Below are 12183 nucleotides of genomic sequence, written 5' to 3' on the forward strand. Positions count from 1 at the left end.
GACAAGGTTAATAAACATTACAAGATAGGTTTGGTAGGTGATTAATACTAAGAATCTTGAATTAACAAGTCTCAATCAAGTTTAGTAACAATTCTGCCCAAAAGGAGGGTTTTCCTTTAAGAAGTCAGTTTCGAAATATGGCCACAAATCACTCAATTCAACTCGAAATTGGACGTAGTTGGTGGTGTTGGAAAATACATTCATAAAACTACAATTTCTCAGAAGAAACCATTTTCAAAATCTGTCCACAACTTGTCCACATTGGAGCCTCAAGTTGTAGTTCATGTTCTGCCTTCCAGGGAACTAATGAAACAGGGCAGCCAATTTCAAACGGTTGGTACGGATTACTCATGTGGAATCAGGATGTACATTTTTTTATACCGTTGGAAAGCTGGGAATATCTAGTTTCCAGTGCTGCAAACGGCACTCAATTTTGACATCGGAGTAAAAAGTTATGGTCGAAAGAAAAGGACTGCCTGGGCAATCCGGGAAAATTTTCCAGTTTTGCTAAACCTTTGAAATCACTACAATTGACCAACCAAATCATGTTATTTTTCAATGAAAATTTCTACACCATTCATATAACATGTATACATCACAAACAAGTCATTAGAACCTCAAAATTTCGCACCAAAGTGCACGAACATGGCAGGGGTAAAATGGTCACTTTTGTTCATTGCACCTTCCTTGAATTTCTACCGACAACCCAACATTATTCCACTAATTTAAGCACTAAACCAACATTAATAGCATCATCCTTCATCAAATCAGTCCATCCAATCCAAGTGGGAGTTCATAGAGCCCACACAACAATTTTTCCAACATAAACAAGCTACCCACATGCATGCATGAGCTTATATGTGCACTACTACTTCCATAAATCAAGATTTTCAAGGTTGATCATCATGAGCAAAACAAAAATTTTTGGCCCTCCTTAGCCCAAAAAAACCGTGGAAAGCAGCCCCCTTTTGTAGCTTAAGATGGTCACCAAGTGTTTAGCTAGGTATGGTTACAATTTGAGGTGAAATGGGTGATGATTTTGTGAAGAAATGGAGAAGAAAAATTGAAGAGCTCCTTGGTGTTTTCCTCCTCTTGATGGCCGGCCAAATGAGAGAGAAAAGTGAGGTAGTGTTTGATCAAAGGAAACTTCCAAGAGAAGCTTTAATGTGTGGCCCAAGTTCACCCAAAAGTCAACTCTCCTTCGCGCGTGCAAGCGCGCGTTTTGTGCTCGAATTCTCTCGAGTTTATTTCACTAGTGCACTAAACCTCTAATGCACTTATATTCATATTAATATTATTCAATCTTAATAGTCCCAAAATAAGGGTCTAAAGTCCCTCAATTAAATCGCGCGTGTAAAAACGCGTACTTCCGATTTTTGCGCGATAAAGCGAAATCTCCAAGAAATTCTTATAGCGATAGCTTCACTAATTAATACTCGAATACTTAAGTTTAAAATTGCCTATTTTAAGACTAATGTACAAGTCTCCAATTTTCCAAACTTATAGTATTCTCAAAACGGTTATTGCTTCCAACCGCACATTCGCTATTCTCACTTAACGAGATTTCAAAAATTAAATTTTGAAACGAGTCACTTTAAAAATATAATTAAGTTATAGACCCATGTAATTAGGTCTAAAGAGCTTAGAAAATAATATTCGGAGTAAATGGCCAAGTAAATAATTAAATGAGCTAGAAATAGGAAATTAAATAAGAAAATTTGTGAGTCCTCACATGAGTCGAGTATTAATTCCTCAATTAACCTTTCTTAATCTACCATTGATCATTCTTAACTCTCCAATATTAATACACTCCCGATTCAAGTATAGCCTCGAAAAACGTGTACTCGTTGTTCCGAACTAAACGAATTTTCGAAAAGTGAATTTTTTTCAACAGAACGCTTTAAAAATATAAAAGAAGCATCGTTCCATATAAATAGATTTTAAATAGTCAAAATAAATAATTCGGAGAAAATGAGTAAATAAATATTTAAGTAAACTAGTAATATTCGATAAATAAGAAAATTTTCGGGTTCTCACATCCTCCCCTCCTTAAAAGGAATTTCGACCTCGAAATTCACACCTAGGACAATATCATTCTCTTAATGGTTAAGTCTTCTAGATCAATCACTAACTTGCATTTTTCCAACCTATGCTTCACAATTTCTATTCATTCAACTAGCAATCAAACCTTGATTTTCCTCATTAGATATTTTAATTTCCAGGTCATAGGGCAACATAATCGGCTTTATGTCTACCTAACATAGGTAACGCCTTCACTCTTAATGCTACTATTACCGCCACTAACTCCAAATCATGAGTTGGCTACTTTCTCTCGTGATATATTAACTTTCTAGAGACATACACAATGGCCTCATCATGTATCGTTAGTATACATTCTAATCCATCCTTTAAAGCATCTGGATAAATCACAAAACTACCTCCTCCGCTCGATAGGACTAACACAAGTGCATCGGTTATACACCTTTCACTTTTAAAATTCTTCCTCACATTTAGAATCCCAAATAACTTGCCAAGTCTTGCACTCCTGGAAAATCCTTGATCAAACCAAAGGAAAGGTTTGACTACCTCCAAGAACTCCAAATTTCGGTAGGATTTTCTAGTCGTTTCCTCTTAAACAACTTCCACTGTAGCTGGGTCAATAACAATTCTTTCCTTAGATATTGTATAACCTAGAAAGGCTATTTCCTTCCAATCGAACTCACATTTATCGAACTTAACGAAAGTTGGCGCTCTCTCAAGGTTTGTAAAACTATCATCAGGTGTTTTTCCATGATTTTTTCTAAACCTTAGAGTTTATCGATATATCATCAATAAATGCTATCATAGATTAATCCAATTACGATTTAAAACCTTGATGCATTAAGGCAATAATTGCTGCTAGTGCATTAGTCAACCTAAAGGGCATAACTGAAAATTCAAGCATCCCCATCTAGAATTGGAAGTGGTCTTAAGTACATCAGTTCCTAGGATTCCCGGTTGGTAGTAACTCTACTTTAAAATCTCTTATTCGCTGCTTCTGGCCCTTGATTATAATTCTCGTTTACGTGAGGCTACGGAGTATTTGTTCCTAATAGTCACATCGTTCAAGTCTCGATATATTTATATAGTCTCAAGCGTCTATTCCAAATATGATATCCGGGTCCTTAATCGTTAGGCTCATTCAATCCATCAAATATTTCCTTCCACTAACCCAAATCTCACAACTTTTAATATCTCAAATTGGCGATCAAACATTGGATCCCAACTTCAACACCAAGTTCTCGATTTGGTCACGATCCCTGGTCACCTCCAAGACCTCAGGGTGGTCTATATTCTCAAGCACAATCTCGACTACGTCTAACACCGTTCGTGTCTTATTATAAATCTAAAAGTGTGGGGCAAGATTTGAACATACATGTAAGTCATAAAACCAATCAAAAGCGGAGTAAAGTTTCATATGTTATAAGGATCATAATAGGTACATCAAGTTGGGATAGGTTTATCAAACCATTTCAAAAGGGGAAGGGAAACAACAAGATTATAGCAAAACGTATCGAGTTACCAAGATACAAAATAACAAAAGACTTTCTCTTATACAAAAGATTAAATCTCCAAAAGTGCCAGTCTAGTTTAGGGTAAAGTTACAACCTCTATCCCTCGAGTGGAGTTATCTACCCCAACTCGAAAACTTGCAGCACTTAGACCCCTATCTGACACTCGATTATTTTGTGGCAAATCTAGCGGGCCACTGAGTATTTCCTCTTTTTAGATGAACTGGGCAATTCGAAATCTTATGCTCGATACTACCACACCTCAGACACTTTCCTTTCTTTATCCAGCACTTGTCCTCGGTGTGGTTAATCTTGCCACAGTATCCACAATTTGCGTGAGAAGTGACGGCTTGACTAGTTTGAGGATTTTTCTTGTATTCCTTCTCCAATTCTACATTCTTACGCAGCAACTCAGTTTTCTCTGCATATTCCTATTTCCACCGTCCTTCCCAGTAGTCAGCCAATTTTTTTTGAAATTCTACCTCATTTCAAAGAATGTTCATCTCTTTACGCATTTCTTCCAAAGTTGTCATCTTACCAATTGACTTAAGTCAAATACTAACCTGCCAGGCAAATCAAAGGATCAAAATGAATAGCTATTCATAATGGAAGCTCGAGCCGTATTACTCTTGCATTCTTTCACTTATAGGTTACCCCGGCATATAAATCTTAACTATTTCCAGCTTAATACGGACAAGTTCTTAGGTTTCCACGAGATTACTATCATCATTTACAAACACAACAAGATACGGGGCCTTATTCCTTAATATGGAGGTTCCATGTCTTAGTTCACTTTCCAATACTTATCTACAAAGTTGTTTGAGAAGAAATCATAATCTCTTGCTCTCGCTAGTGCCTTATTGTATCCTTTCAAATCAATCTTACTATTTCGAAGTTAGGTTCTCCGTGAAGCCTAGATAGGCAAATTTCAAGAATCATTCCATTTTCACAACTCGCTGGGTCCCCAGGTTGGTTGATTGGTTTAGAACTTTAGTGTTCCACTAATCGTGCTAGGGCATCAATCATCTGGTTAATAGCAATAACTACGCGATTATTTTCCTTCATTTTTAGGGTTTTGGTTCAGTCCAGCAGTCACTCTATAATCGCCCCCCTGAGTTGCGAGTTGTTTAACCCCTCGCCCTCGATCCTTTTTCACTCCTTTGGCCATCCATAAATTTAACATGTTTAAAGGCATGACATACAGTGAGTGCACATAAACGGAGTTTGAAAAGTGACACCTTTATCACACCAAAAAAATACAAGAATAAAAGGGAAGACACCGAAATAATCACAAATGTGTACAACCCAATCATGGATTTGAAATCATGAAGCAGTAAAGTCAAGCATGTCATGAGTAACATTTAATTGCCTCAAAAAGTAGGAAATATAGTGAAACAATATACAAAATGCAATGGCCTTTAAGCGAGCGCCACCCCGTCTATCTTTGGCAAAAACTATTAAAATAGTTTAAATCACTAGCTTAGTGATTGGCGGAGCCAAAAGTCTTAATTACCCCTGTAGGATCATTTTCATTTCCAGTACTAGGAGTTTTAGATCTCATGTTCCTTATCGAATATCTTGTCATTCTCCACTTGTTCAATCAAGGTAACACACCCAACCATTGACTTATCCGTCCTGTCTTTAATTTCGGGCACTACCCTAACAAGTCGGGTCTTAGCTTTTTAAAGCTTCTCACAAGGAGCCTTTGTCTTCCTCGCTCCTTAAGTATCTCAATCTCCACTTCAGGAATTCTAGTAGTCTAGGCATCCGCAATTGCCCTCAGTTCTCGATTATCCCCTCGAATCACCCTAGTTTCCTCGAATAGCCACTTTTAATGATCGACCACTATTAACACCCCATTATTTAGGCGCGAGCAAGTCCTTTGAAAATCACATGAAGTCCTAATTCTGTGAATTGGATTATCCCTCTAATGCTCCCTTAGGTCTTTCTCGATAATGGACCACCGGAAGGCGTCCCGAGACAATTTAATATCACCCTTACCTCCCATAACTTACCCTTAAAGGTAAAAGCTCATGTAGGTCTAGATATATTTAATAAACTAGATCTGATCATTTCGTACTATCCCACATGTATCACACAAGATCAAGACTCCTTGTCATCCACTAATTCAAACATAGGTTCTAATTTTCATTTTCACAAGCTGTCACTTAACTTCCCAACCTGTTCTATAGTCTGGCATCCTAAACTTTTAAGCCTAGGATACACTACAGAGATCTAAAGCCTAAACTCTGATACCAACTGTGACGCCCCCACTTCTCCCTAAGGCGAACCAGAGGGTATCCGCGGGACACCTGCCCAGTTCTCGCCAGGACTTATGGCAATATTCGTTCAAACTTAGCACAATATTATTCAACAATACTAGATAAGTAAGAAAGTGCGGAAAACTTCCAAACTTAACGATATATATAGCGATTATCCAATCCTTACATCAAATTCCCAAAAGTTACATCAATACCCAAAATATACAACATCCAGGTACATCAAATATCCAAAACATACATTAGATTTTCAAAAGTACAACCAATAAGAGGTCTAGCCAAAATACATTAGAAACCCTAAGCCAAAAGTGCATCAAAAGGGTTCCTCCAAGTCTCATTCCATGCCCAATCCTGTTAAGGAAAACAAATCTACACGGTGAGCAAAACGCTCGTGAGGCCAAGAACACACATGCAAGCACATAGTCCAAGTAACAAGCCCAAAGAATAGGTCAATAGATAAAGTACAAGTAATTGACAATTCCAATAAAATGTAAACAGAAACAATTCAAGGATATGGTAGCTCTCAAGAGCTAAGTTCCACTTGCTTTGCCAGGGTCATTCGTATACCTTCCCGCGATGACTCTCCGTCAACCGGGTCGGTATTTCCATTCCGTAGATCTCCACTTACTTCTCATGTCCGTCCACCGTACATACCACTCCGGGCCCGCACGACATTGAGAAGGCGATACTCCACGAGTATGCCAAGCGAGACCTCTTCAATAGGTCAAGCTTATCATGTGATTCTCATGGCTCACCGAGGTTCCCGACCAAGCCCATGCCGGCTCGAGTCCCAAGGTCGACCTATGAGTTTGGGTGTCCCCCATGTACATGTATGTGTCGAGGAGATTCACTCCAGCGACGTATGCAGCCATAGCATACTATTTCAGGTCAAGCAAGCATTTGATATATTCAAGCATTCATGTCATGTCAAGCAAGTTAATCATGAATTATTTGTTTCAAATGAGAACGAGTGCGATAAAGTACACACTCGACTCCATTTTCAAAATCTTTGATCATTGGTTACAGGTAAGTATGTATCAAGTTCACAGGAGTTCAAGTAATCATATACTTGACACTCACCAAGTAAACAAGGAAGAAATGTCACTTGAAATTCAGGTGTCCACCATAGGATCCTCTTGAAGGTCCTCATGCGAGCCTGAGCAAATTAATAGTGAATTATCATTTATAAACCCCAATTATCACGCATGAGTGTACGCTTGTACAATCCGAGAAAATTTCTCTGAAGTGAGTCTAATTTATTCATAAATTGAGGCCCAAAAGTGGGGTTTCAAAAATACAAGAGAAATCGAGTTTTCGCCTTCGAAATCAAGGGTAAAACGTTCAAGTGATATCGAGGGAAAAGGAGAATTCGAACAACTCTATTTCCCTTAAGTTTTGGAAATTTCAGTTTTGATATGAGATCTTTGAAAAATAGTATCTCACTCGTTACAAGTCCAAAATTAGAAAAATTTTTATCGTTGGAAACTCCTTCCAAAGTACTAAAAGTTCCTAAAATACACTTTTCGATGATTCCAAACGGAAAGCATTCGAAATTTAGCTCAAAGTTTCTGTTTTGGGGCACTTGGGACAGGTTTAGGTCAGTTTTTGGCCAACTTTGAAAATTCAGTAAAATTCACTTGATTTGAACTAACTTCTGAAATTTGGAACTCTAATAGAGTTACAATCCAAGTTTAAGACAAAAAAAACGGAACAAGAGTCGGAGTATTAAGCACCAAGATATGATAGCTCAAAATTGGTGAAAAATCGAAACTGTTAAGCAGAATTCCAGATTTAAACTTCAAACTTTGGGACTTTGGTTAGGTATCGAAATGGACTCGGAACGGCACCAAATTTGATATGAATACACTACCATATAAGAGCTACTCCTCTGCCAAAATTCATAGAAAAATATGTACGAGAAATCGGTTAACGAAACCACTAAAACCCCAAGAAGTTCCAAGGCAAATCTGCCTTGGACTTCCGTTTTTCCGTTTTCAAGCATTTGGCCAAGGAAATTCCCTCAACATGGTTCATTGGTGTAGACAAGGTCTAATAAACATTCCAAGATAGGTTTGGTAGGTGATTAACACCAAGAATCTCGAATTAACAAGTCTCAATCAAGTTTAGTAATAATTCTGCCCAAAAGAAGGGTTTTCCTTCAAGAAGTCAGTTTCGAAATACGGCCACAAATCACTCAATTCAACTCGGAATTAGACATAGTTGGTGGCGTTGTTAAACACATTCATAAAAATACAATTTCTCAGAAGAAACCATTCTCAAAATCTGTCCACAACTAGTCCACATTGGAGCCTCAAGTTGTAGTTCATGTTCTGCCTTCCAGGGAACTAACGAAACAGGGCAGCCAAGTTCAAACGGTTGGTACGGATTACTCATGTGGAATCAGGACGTACATTTTATACCGTTGGAAATCTGGGTATATCTAGTTTCCAGTGCCGCAAGCGGCAGTTGATTTCGACATCGGAGTAAAAAGTTATGGCCGAAAGAAAAGGACTGCCTGGGCAATCTGGGAAAATTTTCCAGTTTTGCTAAACCTTTGAAATCACTATAATTGACCAACCAAATCATGTTATTTTTCAATGAAACTTTTTACACCATTCATATAACATGTATACATCACAAACAAGTCATTAGAACCTCAAAATTTCGCACCAAAGTGCACGAACATGGCAGGGGTAAAATGGTCACTTTTGTTCATTGCACCTTCCTTGAATTTCTACCGACAACCCAACATTATTCCACTAATTTAAGCACTAAACCAACATTAATAGCATCATCATTCATCAAATCAGTCCATCCAATCCAAGTGGGAGTTCATAGAGCCCACACAACAATTTTTCCAACATAAACTAGCTACCCACATGCATGCATGAGCTTATATGTGCACTACTACTTCCATAAATCAAGATTTTCAAGGTTGATCGTCCATTACCTCTCTTGATGAGCAAAACAGAAATTTTCGGCCCTCCTTAGCCCAAGAAAACCGTGGAAAGCAGCCCCCTTTTGTAGTTTCAGATGGTCACCAAGTGTTTAGCTAGGTATGGTTACAATTTGAGGTGAAATGGGTGATGATTTTGTAAAGAAATGGAGAAGAAAAATTGAAGAGCTCCTTGGTGTTTTCCTCCTCTTGATGGCCGGCCAAATGAGAGAGAAAAGTGAGGGAGCGTTGGATCAAAGGAAGCTTCCAAGAGAAGTTTTAATGTGTGGCCCAAGTTCACCCAAAAGTCAACTCTCCTTCGCGCGCGCGCGCACGTTTTGTGCTCGAATCCTCTCGAGTTTATTACACTAGTGCACTAAACCTCTAATGCACTTATATTCATATTAATATTATTCAATCTTAATTGTCCCAAAATAAGAGTCTAAAGTCCCTCAATTAAATCGCGCGTGTAAAAACGCGTACTTCCGATTTTTGCGCGATAAAGCGAAATCTCCAAGAAATTCTTATAACGATAGCTTCACTAATTAATACTTGAATACTTAAGTATAAAATTACCTATTTTAAGACTAATGTACAAGTCTCCAATTTTCCAAACTTATAGTATTCTCAAAACGATTATTGCTTCCAACCGCGCATTCGCTATTCTCACTTAACGAGCTTTCAAAAATTAAATTTTGAAATGAGTCACTTTAAAAATACTAGTAATTGTTCACGTGCTTTGCACGTGAATATATTATTTTTCAGATACTAAAATTTTTTTATGAAATTTTGATCATCAACATCATAATATAATATTTTTATGTTATTTATTTTTTAAAGCTAGTTACTTTTTAAAATTTTATGAAATGAAAAGAGGCAGAAAACATTCCAATGTAGTTGACATATCCCTTAGGATTGAATTTGAAATCATGAACCAAATACTTTTTGATTTATAGCTTGAACTCCAACATATCAAATATTGATAATATCATGTTTTACCAAAATTATTGTATATTCATGACTCTATTGCATATAAACCACAATCATCACAATTTTTTATAAACGAAGAATATAATTAAGTTAGAAAAATAAACATTAATGTAATTTGAATTCTTTGTATTATGTTAATTCTATTTTTGTCAATAATGGAGTATAAATGATCCACCACGTAAAGTTTTTTTGGCTTGTGCATTCTAACAATTGAAATTTTATAGATAGAGATAGTTGGAGTTTTTCTATTTTCCTTTTCTTTTATTCATGTTTTTAGCACAATCCAATGCGAAGCAAGAGCAACAAGAAGTCTACTTTTTTCATATGAGCACAATATTTTTTGTTTTAATATTAGTTTTTTTGATGATCATGAAATTGGAATGAGAATTGTGGCTAATTAATAATTTTAATATTAATTTTTTGTATATTGCCGTGTTTTAGTTTTTAATTGCCAACTTTTAATCCATAACCACTATCATTATTATCAATTACTGGAATGCATTAAATCTGTCTAATTACAATTGTCACTATAAATGAAATTTACTTAATTTTAAAGCTTTTCATTTCATAACTGCTTCCATTATTCACTAATATTGCAATATAATAAATATATGTAATCATTAGAAAAATAAGAGTATTTTGAATATCACCAAATACAATTTGGATATCATTTTCATTTTATCATTCTTCATTTTATATTTACTCTTATTATAATTCTTATTTTATCATTAGAGATGGTTTCTGACTTGATGGATGGATTTGGTTTGCTCAAACCAATACAAATGAAGCATTACTATATTATTGTCAATAACAATGTTTGTCTTCCCCTGGATATCAGTGATTTGGATGTTGTCTTTGGTATTACTTGAATTGTATTCTAGCATTTTAATTCATTAGCTATTTACTTTATGTCATTTTATAAATAGTTTTCAATTTTATTTTAGTTTTTCTTGTTTTGATCGGTTGATATTAATGATAATAGTGGTTTGTATGGTGCTATTTTAGATTTCTTTTTTCTAGTTTAATATTGTTATTTCAGTTATAAAGGTGTCATCATTTTTTGTATATTGAAATTTCATTGGGTGTAACATGAAAAATTCTTCATATTGGTAAAAGTGCATAATTATAAAATTTGCTCGTGATATTTGTGTGAAGATATACAGATGAATAAGGGTTTTCTTGTCATTGTATGTTTCTCCATTTTCTAGAGAGTAGCTATTTTTTGAAATTGATTTTTTTTAACAATCTCAACTAATGACTAATAAGAAAATTTTCATGCTTCAATTAAGAAATTTTGATACATATAATAATAGGAGATGGAGTCTAAGGGTAGGTAAATAGTTTTTAATGAGAAATTTTTAATTATAATTACCAATACCATTAAAATGTAATCAATTGGAGTGTTTTATTTCTTTTAATTAGTGCCACATTAAAATGCAATAATTCTAATTAAAAGACATGAGGGTAATTTAGGGATAACAAAAACTAAGATAAAAAAGTGCTTACACTTGCACTCCCCAATACTAACATTCATACTTTTTATATAGTAATGATATAATTAAGTTATAGACCCATGTAATTAGGTCTAAAGAGTTTAGAAAATAATATTCGGAGTAAATGGCCAAATAAATAATTAAATGAGCTAGAAATAGGAAATTAAATAAGAAAATTTGTGAGTCCTCACATGAGTCGAGTATTAATTCCTCAATTAACCTTTCTTAATCTACCATTGATCATTCTTAACTCTCCAATATTAATACACTCCCGATTCAAGTATAGCCTCGAAAAACGTGTACTCGTTGTTCCGAACTAAACGAATTTTCGAAAAGTGAATTTTTTTCAACAAAACGCTTTAAAAATATAAAAGAGGCATCGTTCCATATAAATAGATTTTAAATAGTCGAAATAAATAATTCGGAGAAAATGAGTAAATAAATATTTAAGTAAACTAGTAATATTCGATAAATAAGAAAATTTTCGGATCCTTACAGAATCAGACATATCTGACATATCTCAATGCAGGATCTTAAAATCATTATTTAAGAGTAAGTAATAAACCTTTTAAATTATAAATTTCCAAGTAAACTAAATATTCCTAAACCTATGTTGGTTGAAACTCTTTGAAGCAATAGAGGAAAACAATTCATGCATCAAGAACACATTTAATTTGCGATGCATGTTCTCCTACACCATGTGAAGAGAATAACTTTAGCCGCTTAAAGAGCGCTTGCTGACTTAATTTGTTGTTTGATGAATAAGAAAATCAAGTTGAGCTAGTACATTCAATTGAAAATAATGTTTTTATGGGTCTCTGCCATTAAAAATAAACAGTGATTTTTTAGCTCTAGTAGCTTATACCTTCAGGAAATGAAGCTTGATTTATTGGTTTATGTAACTTCTAAGATATCACCTAATCCATTTTAAGCTC

Source organism: Coffea eugenioides, chromosome 6 (genome assembly GCF_003713205.1).
Source record: "Coffea eugenioides isolate CCC68of chromosome 6, Ceug_1.0, whole genome shotgun sequence".
NCBI classification, from domain to species: Eukaryota; Viridiplantae; Streptophyta; class Magnoliopsida; order Gentianales; family Rubiaceae; genus Coffea; species Coffea eugenioides.